A 10,305-nucleotide genomic window follows, 5' to 3' on the forward strand; every position below is an offset into this window, starting at 1 on the left:
TGGTCCAAGGTGCGTGCCGATAGATGGAAAATGCTATTATGCATGGTGATACCTCGAGTAAGTTGGTTAAAACAAAGGTGGAGTAGAGTCAAGTAAAAATAAAAGATGGAAAAATGCGGAGTCACCACCGTTATAGTTTTTTTTATAGGGAAAACAAAGGAAAAAAAAACCTACAAAGGTCTATGATATAGAGAACAAGGACACGGGAGTACGCTTGTATGCAAAGAAGGTGGTAGACTAACCATTCTAAGGGAGATTAACCAACCAGCACTTTACAGTACCTATCCTAAGAATGGTTACCACCATATGTGTGTGTGTTGTAGAGACCCGAAGAATTATAGTAATTAAATAATTAAAGGAAGGAGAAAAGGGGGAATTTCAAAAAGAGTATTCAGCAGGGTCTCGTCGATGAACGCTTTATCGTCGATAAGCGCAAAGCGTTCATCGACGAACAGGCTTCTTGGGCTTGTCGACATGGACGCGTCTCTCATCAATAAGATATTACCGAGAGGGCTGATTCTAGGGCCTGAAATTCATTGACGAGGGGTAAGTGTTCATCGACGAACTCCCCTCATGGACTCGTCGACGTGGTGACATGTCTCGTCGATGAATTTCAGCAAATATGTTGAACTCGGGGTTTTAGCAAGAAAACTCATGCAAACTACCTCTCTCTCTCTTTAAATTTTGTCTCCCCCTCCTTTTCTCTAGATTTTTGGCTTCGTCCTTCGCTGGTTTGATGAACGGAAGCCACCACGCTACTCCTGGAAAGATTCTCTACAAGTGTGCTAGAGTAGTTTGTTGGTTAGGCCAACTTAGGCACCATTCCAAAATCTGGGTAAGTTGGTTATTTTGAGTTTATAAGGTATTTGGTATTTCTGGATTGAGAAAAGTATAGTGGATGGAATTATACTAAAGTTTTGTTGGGGAAAATGTAAATTTCAGGGTGTTGAGCTGGGAACACCACAGATGCAGGTTTAGTTAATTTTGTGGGCTTCTCAGTAAGTCAGGTAAGGGGATAAACTAGGTAAGCATTTTTCATGAAGTTATTTATTATTATACGACAATTATTTTCAGAAAAAATATGTATGATATGGAACTATGTTTGGGAAATGCTATTGTTGAATAGGGAAATGGTTTTAATATATTTTATCAGGAAATATGATTTTAGTTCAGATTTTATGTTAGAACATTACTTACACTTGTGTGGCATGAGTATGATTTTTCCATGAAAATTATGTTATGGCAAAATATTACGTTTTCTTCAGAATAAGTATGTTATGGTAGTTTTGAGGAAAACTATAAAAATAGTACAGGAACTATGATTTTTAAATAATATGCTAATAGTATAGAAATATCATGATACAATATGTTATGTTTTATGCCAGCGCAGATGCCGTGATTTATATGATAAGATATGCCGACGCAGATGTCGTGATTTATACGATATGATATGGCCAGTGTAGATGCCGTGACTTACATGTTATGATGTGTCGGTTCAGATGCCGTGATTATGTATGATCTATTAGATTTCATGAAAATACTATCATGTCAGATATTATTATAAATATGAAACAACCATGTATCAGTATTTGAAATGTACTATATGATATTAGAACTCGGATGACTTAGTTTAGTTTCACAAAGCATGGTACCGTAGCTATATGTTCAAGTTCATGATTATGTTTGTGCTACCACACATCTCAGATAGAGTGTGGGAGATGGCAATCAATGAGGCTTCATGGTAGTGCAAGTGTCCCACTGGCAATTCAGACCAAGTGAGGGCAAGCCCATCGTACTTACAAACTTATGTTTGACTTAGCGTGGTTGGCTAGCCATTGCTAGGTCCCGCCTTCGAGCCGCACAACCTAGTCATGTGGGGGTAAGACATGACATCAGCTAACTATCCATCTAGGGTATTATTTCACATATTGTACAGTTATATAAGATGATTTACATGTTACAAAAATATAGCATGATATGTACGTTACGACTGATTATGTTTATTCAGAAATTAAACACACATTTGTTACAGATATAATTTATGTATAGTATATATTTACTACACGGAAATACCTATGTTGCCACACACTGATGTTAGTTTATTTTCCTTACTAAGAGGTGTCTCACCCCAACATTAAAAACATTTTAGAAAATCTAGGTAGGAGGGCGGATAAAGCCCTGCAGTAGAAGAAGTTGACTGAGCTACACCGTCAGAAGGGTAATTAGTTGAGCTAGGGTTAGATGAGTTTTTGGATTGAGACCCTAGGATATCTTTTTGGGTCTTTTTGTTGATGATTGTATATATTTGACAGATTCAGTAGAACTCTGGTATGGTTTCTTGTGTTGTATGGCATATATATAATTTTGTGTTTTTCGCTACTTAGGTATTAGAATTGTATGACAGGTATATCCCTGGTACCCATGGGTCCAAGTTGATCACGACTATGACTGTTTAACAAGATATCAGGATTATTATGTATGTTATTATATGGGAAAAAAATATGGCAAAATAGGCAGGACGTTATAGTTTGGTATTAGAGCCTAGGTTACTAGGTTTTGTAGACTCTAGAGTGTAGCGGAAACAATACCAGAGTATAGGAAAAAGATTTGAGGTTTTGTTCTGTAGTTCTGAGACAGAACTTCCATGGTGGTTTCTGTGTTTTTCCTGGGGTGACGATTCCAAGAAAGCCATAGTTAACTATTGTCGGGTTGTGTTTCTAGAATGTAGGATTGGATCTTGAATTAAGATAGGGATGTCAAGATAGAAGGGATATCATGAGTTTTGGTTAGATACGTAAATTATAAGGGTATGGTCCCTAAGTCATGTTTATTGTCTTTTTAGGATGGACCCTGGTAATGGCAGTACTCATGCGAGCGGTAGCATGGGTGCAGGGCCCTTGGGTGAAGGTGGGGCTGATTTAGATGTGGTACTACACAATGTAGCTCAGCAGGTCATGGCTGAGATCACATGGAACTCCAGAGAGTAGGGAGGCCCGTCTGCAAGCCACAGGTGTACGATAGAGAAATTCATCAAGATGAACCCTCCTGTATTTTCAGGAGGAGCTGATCCTGCAGATGCTGAAAATTGGATGCAAGAAATTGAGAAAGTTTTGGTAGTGCTACAGTGCACGGAGGAGCAGAGAGTCTTATTTGCCTCTTATAAATTGATAAGAGAGGCCAAGAGATGGTGGACTGTTATAAAACTATTAGGGAACAAAGGGCGGTGCCTATAGCTATGACTTGTTGCCAAATTAGAGAATTGTTTTTTGACAGATATTTCCCAAGCACTGCTAGAGAAGCTAAAGTAGAGGAATTCCAAAATTTGAAGCAAGGACAGCAAACAGTCCAACAGTATGCGGCGAGGTTTATAGTGTTGTGTCGTTTCGCCCCGTATATCATTCCTGAAGAAGCAAAGAAGGCGAGACAGTTTGAAAGAGGTCTGAGGCGAGAAATTTATAAGCAGGTAGTAGTGTTGAAAGTGCAGAACTTTTTGAGTTGGTAGATAGAGCAGTTTTGGCTAAGGCCGGTGAACGAATGGGTGTATAGGAGTAGGGATAGAAGAAGAGATCTATGCCTTCAGGATTCCAGTAAGGATCTAGTAGGGGGTAGTGGAGGAGAGGAAATTATGGCAGAGGACAGAGATAGGAGACCAGGGGCCGCGAGGTTCAAGAAGTGCAAACCTACCCTTTATGTCAGACATATGGGAATAGACAATTGGGAGAGTGTCGAGTGGGGAGAGGTGTCTACTATTGCTGCGGTAGACTAGGACATTTGGTGCAAGATTGCTCTATACCACTTGGTGCTACTCCTACTCCCAAACCTTACTGGGGAGGTTATCAGCCACTCTATGGAGGCCAGCAAAGGAATGTAGCTCCGGCGAGGGTATATTCTTTTATGTTGGGAGATGCGGAGGTAGCAGGCGATGTCGTGACAGGTACCCTTACTGCTTTATCATATCAACCTATTGTTTTATTTGATACAGGTGCCACCCATTCCTTTGTGTCTATGGGATACGTTAAATTTTCTGGTGATAAGATACTAATATTAGATGTTGAATTATCGGTAGCAACACCAACAGGGTCAGTGGTGAGAAGTCACAGGGTGCTCAAGGGCTATCCAGTAGAAATTCAGGGAAGAGTATTGCCAGCTAACCTAATTATGCTAGATATACATGAATTTGATGTAATACTGAGTATGGACTGGCTGGCTACTAACCATGCTAGTATCAACTGAAAGAGGTGATATTCAGACCACCAAGGAAGTAGGAATTCAGATATGTGGGATCATGGGTGCATTCCCCACCTCAGTTAGTGTCAACCATGCAAGAAAGAAGACTACTTCTTGATGGATGTCAACAGTTTATGGCTTATGTAAAGGAAATGATAGAAAATGAATTGAAGCTTTTCAATACAATAGTGGTAAAGGAGTTTTTAGACGTTTTTCTAGGGGAATTACCCGGGTTGCCTCCCGATCGCGAGATAGATTTTACTATCGACTTACTTCCAGGGATAGCACCGATCTCTAAAGTTCCTTACCGGATGGCTCCAGTAAAATTGGGAGTTTTAAAGGATCAGTTGTAGGATTTATTGAATAAAGGATTTATTAGACCTAGTGTATCACCCTAGGGAGCTCCAGTTTTATTTGTGAAAATGAAGGATGGGTCTATGAGGATGTGCATAGATTATAGAGAAATAAACAAAGTAACAATTAAGAACAGGTATCCTCTACCCCGTATAGATGATTTATTTGATCAACTCTAGGGGACCCAGGTCTATTCCAAGATCGACCTCAAGTCAGGTTATCACTAGGTAAAAGTTAAATCTAAAGACGTCTCAAAAATGGGTTTCAGGACCAGGTATAGGCAATATGAATTTCTAGTTATGCCTTTTGTTTTAATGAATTCTCCTGCTGTATTCATGGATTTGATGAATAGAATATTTCACCAGTATTTAGACCAGTTTGTTGTGATTTTCATTAATGAGATACTGGTCTACTCGAGGAGTTTTGAGGAGCATAAGACGCACCTAAGGCTAGTACTTCAGATGCTCAGGGAAAAGAAATTGTATGTCAAGTTTAGCAAATGTGAATTATAGATAAAGTTGTGTTTCTGGGGCAGGTTATATCAAGGGATGAAATTTCAATAAATCCCTGCAAGATAGAGGCAATGATGAATTAGGCTAGGCTAAGGAACGTTTAGGAAATCAAGAGTTTCTTGGGATTGGCGGGATATCATCATCGGTTTGTAGAAGGATTCTCTGCACTATCAGGGCCTATGACATAACTAACTAGAAAGAATGCTAGGTTTGAATGGGACAATAGTTGTGAGCAGAGCTTCTAGGAATTGAAATAAAGGCTCGTCACTGCACTAGTATTGACTTTTCCATCGGGAGGTGATGGTTACGTGATCTACTGTGATGCATTTTAAGGGGGCTCAGATGTGTTTTGATGCAACAAGACAGAGTAGTAGCATATGCCTCTAGACAATTGAAAGAATATCAAAAGAATTATCCCACCTATGATCTCGAATTAGTTGCAGCTGTGGTGGTTCACGCATTGAAAATTTGGAGGCATTGTCTGTACGGAGAGAGATGTGAAATATTTTTAGAGTAAAAAGTTTAAAGTAATTATTCACATAGAAGGAGTTGAATATGCAGCAAAGAAGATGGTTAGAACTCATCAAGGATTATGATTGTACCATCAGTTACCATCCAGGTAAAGAAAATGTGGTGGCTAATGTGCTGAACCGAAAGTCCATGATAGCAGCATTGTCAGCAGCAAAAATTCAACACCTAATCCAAATGAACTTGGAGAGGCTTGGCGTGGAGTTAGTAAAGAGTGATCACCAAGCATTTATTGCCAACCTGGTGGTGCAGCCTACCCTACAAGAGAGGATTAAAGCAGCCTAGAAAAATTACGCATAATTGATGGAGTTAATAGAGAAGGTACAGGAAGGACAGGGGGAGGAGTTCAATATTTCTGATGACGGGGCTTTGAGATTCCATACCAGGCTGTGTATGCCTACAAATGTGGATAACAGAAGGACGATTCTTGAGAAGGCTCACAGATCCTTATACACGATTCATCCAGGCAGCACTAAAATGTACAGGGATCTACGAGAGTATTTCTGGCGGAGTGACATAAAGAGGGAGATTCTGAGTTTGTACAGTAGTGTTTGACATGCCAGCAGGTAAAGGCTGAGCACTAGAGGTCGGCAGGTCAGTTACAACCACTTTACATCCCGGAATGGAAGTGGGATCACATTTCTATGTATTTTGTGATGGGTGTACCATCGGCGCGATAAGGATAGAATGCTATTTGGGTAGTTGTAAATTGACTAACGAAGACTACTCACTTTATTCATATCACAGACTGGCAGAAATATATATATTTAGGAAATAGTACAATCACATGGTGTGCCAGTGTCTATAGTATCAGACCGAGACCCACGTTTCACGTCATGATTTTGGAGGAGCTTGCAGAAGACTCTTTCAGCACAGCGTTTCATCCTCAGATGGACGGGCAGTTGGAGAGGACAATTCAAATATTAGAAGATATGCTACTGGCATGTGTGCTGGATTTTGGAGGTAGTTGGATGTATATGTCGCTAATAGAGTTTGCATACAATAACAACTATCAGGGCAACATCGGCATGACACCTTTCAAGGTGTTATATGGTAGGAGATTTCCTTCTCCACTATACTGGGACACAATGGGAGAGAGACGAGTATTGGGACCAGAATTAGTACAGCAAGCATACGATAAAGTCCAACTTATTAAAGAGAAAATCAGCGCAACTCAGAGTCGGCAGAAAAGCTACACAGATACTCGCCGTTGGAAGTTGGAATTCGAAGAGGGAGACCATGTATTTCTAAAAATAGCACCACTGAAATGTACTATGAGGTTTGGGAGGAAGGGTAAACTGAGCCCTAGGTTTATTGGCCCATTTATTAGCCCATTCAAGATACTTGAGAGAGTGGGGTCAGTTGCCTATCAGCTAGCTTTACCACCAGTTTTATCCAGGATACATGACGTATTTCATGTTTCTATGCTGAGGAAATGTGTCCTAGATCCCTTTCATGTGGTTAGTTATGTAGAGATAGAACTCAAGGATTCACTGGCTTATGAGGAGGTACCAGTACATATCTTAGACAGGAAGGAGCAGGAATTGCACAGTAAGAAAATTCGATTAGTAAAAGCCCTGTAAAGAAATCACGCAGTGGAAGAAGCTTCTTGGGAGCTTGAGGATACAACAGAAATACCCACACCTATTTAGTGGAGACCAACAGTAATCAGGAATAATACAGATAAGTATGTTAAGTTTCTTTTGTGCAGGTTAGTCAGTACATGTAATGATTTTTGGTTAGTAAGTAGTATTTTTGTTTTGGGAGAGTTTTATTTTATGTATTTGTAATCTTCTAGAACCCGAAATGTAACCACGGTATTCCTCCACCATAAGTGAGGGTAAGTAATAAAATAAGTAGCTTATTGTCCTCAAAGGATGGTGTTCAATACAAATAGTAAATTTCGAGGACAAAATTTTATGAGGAGGGGAGAATGTAGAGACCCAAACAATTATAGTAATTAAATCATTAAAGGAAGGAGAAAAAGGAGAATTTCAAAAAGAATATTCAATAGGGTCTTATCGACGAGCGCAGAGCGTTCGTCGACGAACAGACTTCTTGGACTCGTCGACGTGGACGCATCTCACATCGACGAGACATTACCAAGAGGGTTGATTCCACGGCCTTAAATTCGTCAACAAGGGGTAAGTGTTCATCGATGAACTCCCTTCATGGACTTGTCGATGTGGTAACGTGTCTCGTCGACGAATCTGCACCTTATAAATATGTTGAACTCAGGGTTTCAGCAGGAAAACTCATGCAAACTATCTCTATCTCTTTATGTTTTGTCTCCCCCCTCCTTCTCTCTATATTTTCGGCTTCGTCCTTCGTCGGTTTGATGATCGGAAGCTGCCATGCTACTCCTGGAAAGATTCTCTACAAGTCTGCTGGAGTAGTTTGTTGGTTAAGCTAACTTGGGCACCATCCCAAAATCTGGGTAAGTTGGTTATTTTAAGTTTTATAAGGTATTTGGTATTTCTGGACTGAGAAAAGTATAGTAGATGGAATTATACTGAAGTTTTGTTAGGGAAAATGTAAATTTTAGGGTGTTGAGCTGGGAACGCCACAAGTGCAGGTTTGGTTAATTTTGTGGGCTTCTCAGTAAGCTAAGGGGATAAACTAAGTCAACATTTTTCATGAAATTATTTATTATTATACAACAATTATTTTCGGAAAAATATGTATGACATGGAACTGTGTTTGGGAAATACTGTTGTTGAACAGGGAAATGGTTTTAATATATTTTATCAGGAAATATGATTTTAGTTCAGATTTTATGTTAGAACATTACTTACACTTGTGTGGCATGAGTATGATTTTTCCATGAAAATTATGTTATGGCAAAATATTATGTTTTCTTTAGAATAAGCATGTTATGATAGTTTTCAAGAAAATCATAAAAACAGTATAAGAACTATGGTTTTTAAATAATACGTTAATAGTACAAAAATATCATGATACAATATGTTATGTTTTATGCCGGCGCAGATGTCGTGATTTATACAACAAGATATGTCGGCGCAGATGTCGTGATTTATACGATATGAAATGGCTAGCGTAGATGTGGTGACTTACATGTTATGATATGTCAGCGCTGATACCGTGATTATGTATGATATGTCATATTTCATGAAAAACTATCATGTCAGATATTATTATAAATATGAAATAGCCATGTGTCAGTATTTGAAACAAACTATGTGATATCAGAACCCGAATGGCTTAGTTTAGTTTCACGAAGCACGGTACCATAGCTATATGTTTAAGTTTATGATTATGTTAGTGCTACCACGCATCTCAGATAGAGTGTGGGAGATGGCAGTCGATAAGGCTTTATGGTAGTGCAGGTGTCCCACTAGCAGTCCAAACTAGGTGAGGGCAAGCCCATCATACTTACAAACTTATGTTTGACTTAGCGTGGTCGACCAGCCATTACTAGGTCCCGCCTTCAGGCCGCACAACCTAGTCATGTGGGGGTAAGACATGACATCAACTAGCTATCCATTCAAGGTATTATTTCATGTATTGTACAGTTATATAAGATGATTTACATGTTACATAAATATAGCATGATATGTATGTTACGACTGATTATGTTTATTCAGAAATTAAACACACATTTGTTATAGATATGATTTATGTATAGTATATATTTACTACACGAAAATACCCATGTTGCTACACACTGATGTTAGTTTATTTCCCTTACTGAGAGGTGTCTCACCATAGTGTTACAAACATTTTAGGAAATCCAAGTAGGAGGGCAGATAAAGCCCCGTAGTAGTAGAAGTTGACCGAGCTACCCTGTCAGAAGGGTAAGTAGTTGAGTTAGGGTCAGATGAGTTTTTGGATTTAGACCCTAGGATATCTTTTTGGGTCTTTTGTGGATGATTGTATAGATTTGACAGATTTAGTAGAACTCTGGTATGGTTTGTGGTATTGTATGGCATATATGTAATTTTATATTTTCCGCTACTTAGGTATCAGAGTTGTATAACAGGTATATACCTGGTACCCATGGGTCCAGGTTGATCACGACTATGATTGTTTAATAGGATATCAGGATTATTATGTATGTTATTGTGTGGAAAAAATATATGGCAAAATAGGTAGGTCGTTACATGTGTCCTGTCTAGGAAATAAAAAAGGAATAGAAAGAAAGGAAGGAAGGCCCCCTTTTGGTCATCTAGTGAAGAATCATTGTCCAAAAGTCCAAACAACGGAGTTAAAAACCTTAGCATGCTTTTGTTTGAAAAAGGGAATTGGCCTCATAATGTCCTAAATTTTGAAAACATGAGTTAACATAGAAGAGATGATGAAAAATGTTTTGAATGATTACCTTTGATTCAAAGATGTCTCTTTCCTTTGGAGTTATGGTTCGGGAAACTTAACATCAACATTTTTTTTTATTTTAATCATGGATTTGATAAGATGGATAAGGTTTTTTTTTTCTTTGATTGAATTTTATTAAATGGGGGCTTATTGCCCTAATCTAATGATTGAAGTTAGAGCATCAATGTCGAGGGAGTAAAAAATATCTTGATTGACCTTAAGTCTTAATAAAGAGTTTAAACAAATCAGTCATTAATGAAGAGTTGGAAATCTTGAATTGACTATCAGGGTTTAATGTTAATGTTGGGTCAACTCTTAATTGAGGTTTTGAAAAAAAAAATCTTGATTGACA

This window comes from Malania oleifera, chromosome 13 (genome assembly GCF_029873635.1).
Source record: "Malania oleifera isolate guangnan ecotype guangnan chromosome 13, ASM2987363v1, whole genome shotgun sequence".
In the NCBI taxonomy this organism is placed as follows: Eukaryota; Viridiplantae; Streptophyta; class Magnoliopsida; order Santalales; family Ximeniaceae; genus Malania; species Malania oleifera.